We start from the raw sequence: 2,307 nt of genomic DNA, 5'->3' as shown, positions 1-2,307 counted from the left end.
CTCTCCCCTCCCCTCATCCGCCTCGGCTCCTGCTCCTCCCCTCCTCCTCCTTCCTCTCCACCCTAACGCACCCCTTGGAGGCTCTCTTCGACATTCTTCTCCTCCTCTTCCTCCTCCTCCCCGCTGCCCCTCGCCTCCCTCCATCCCTACGGCACACAAGGTCTCGGCATTGCATGCACACATATGTCCGCTGTGCGACCGCCGCGCTGAACGCTCCCAACGCGTACCTCACACCAGAGATGCTGCACGGAGCCCATAGCCCCACGTGACCCCACACTCTCCTCCACCCCTCCCCCCTCTCCCCCCTTTTAATCTTTATCTATTGGGCAGCTCTCCTTCGTCGTGTGCTGCGTCTCAGCGGGCCAAATAATTTTTCGAGTGACGCAACTGTCCGTCGAGATTTGCTCACGAGAAAGAAAGGTCAGGAACGCGAGAGTCATGCTCCCCCGAGATGAGATAGTGGGCGGACGCGGCGAGGGGGAAGCGAGTGCGAGAGAGAGAGAGAGAGCGAGTCGCGGCGCAGCGAGCAGCTCGGCCAGGGTTCATCGCGCGCGGAACCGACTTTCGGTTTTGACCAACGCGCACCTCGGGCCCGGGGGCGCCCTCGCTGGGTCGAGCGTGGCGGCGGGGCGCGGGGCGCGGGGCTATGGGCGGGGGCGCGGGGGGTCGCCCCCGGGGTGCGACGGGGTCGCGAGTTCCGTTCTTCCAATAGCCGGGGCGCCCCAGCTGGTTCCTGCATGCATAATGCGGGAGTGTGACTGTGACTCCCCCTGCGGTACGGTTTAGCTTTTGCAGTGCGGAGGCGCGGTGCGCCAAAGGCGCAGCGCGCGCACTGCGAGAGCTGAGCTGGGCGACGGCGGCGAGTCCATCGGCCTGGCGGTGACATTGCCTCAAGGGGAGCCGCCTCGGGAGGCCGGCCGCGGCAGGCCAGGCCAGATACGTTGCTACATCATCTTGATGAAACAGCAGCCCCTTCGGCCTCGAGGTCAATGTTCCTGCCTCTGCCGCGCTGCCGTCGGACCCGGGCGGACCCGGGCGGCACCCCGCAGCGGTACTACGTCCGCGAGCCCCGAGCCTTTACAACGCGCAGGCTATGGCCCGTTCCAATCAAGCTGAGCCGGGTCGCGGCCGCCGGGTGCTCCATGGCGAGGAGGAGCAGCGCGATGTACACGCCGCGCCCGCGCCCGCGCGCCCAGCCCCGGGCAGGACGGATGAAAGGCGAGGAAGAAGGGGAGCCCAAGAAGAAGGGGAGCGGAGACGCAGCCGGACAAAAGACGTTTTAAATTCGGGTTGCGACGAACGAACGGCGCTCCCCACCACCCCCTTCCCCCCCGACACACCGCGGCCAACGGTACGGTGTCGGCTGCTGCGGGGCGAGGGGGACTATAGCCAGGAACCGCTATGCATATACACCGGAGCCCGCCCGGAGCAACCCGGCAGGAGCCTCGGCGGAGGCACCCCGGAGGAGCCCCCGGAGGTCCGGGGGGTAAGATGAGGACGAGGCGGGATGAGGATCCGGAAGGGGAGGCGCAGCCGCGCAGCAGGGTCAGGGCAGAGCAGGCCAGCCCACGCGGAGCAGACGTGAAACTTTGGCGTCTGCGTATCCCCCCTAAAAGCGCGCGCGGGTGTGTTCCGTCCGCGCCGCCGGGGGCTTCCGGGCCGCGCGTTTCGAGAACACGAGCGAGCAAGCAACAGGTTCCGGCCGCCGCCGCCGCCGCCGCCGCCGCACCCCTCGGCCCGGGTCGTGGTTATGACCGCGGGCCCAGCCGGCCGCGGGGCCGCGAAGGATATACGAGTAGCGGCGGCGGTGTGGGAAGTGGCGTCGTCAAACCCTGTATTATAACGACATTCATGGACTGCCACACACAACTGTACCGCGCTTCCGCTTCTTCTCGTCCTCAACTTCTTCTTCTTCTCCTCCTCCTCCTCGGCCGAGTCCCCTCTCTGCTCTCGACCCGATGCGCCGCCAACGTTATTGTTTACGAAAATAGCTCGGCATTTGTAATCCCCCTAAATGCACACGTTCGGCGTGCGCGCGCTTTGCTCATCGTGCCTGGCCGCGGAGCGACCCTGGTTGTCTTTCCAGACCGAAAGATAACAGCCAGCTTCGGCTGGATCAATCGTCTAAATGGAAATAAAAATCAACACGACCTCACTCACCTCAACCGCAGCAGCAGCAGGGGCTGTCCCTGTAGACTTGTCCGTCCGAGCAGCCGAGTCCGGCAGACCCGCCAGCGCCACCGGTCTGTAAAACAAGAATAACGCAAAGCTGATCAGCAGAGACAACAAGCCGGTCTCCCTCTCCCC

This window comes from Frankliniella occidentalis, unplaced genomic scaffold (genome assembly GCF_000697945.3).
Source record: "Frankliniella occidentalis isolate FOCC.00 unplaced genomic scaffold, Focc_3.1 Scaffold373, whole genome shotgun sequence".
Lineage (NCBI taxonomy): Eukaryota > Metazoa > Arthropoda > Insecta > Thysanoptera > Thripidae > Frankliniella > Frankliniella occidentalis.
The sequence above is the reverse complement of the archived record's forward strand: the minus strand, read 5'-3'. Positions refer to the sequence as shown.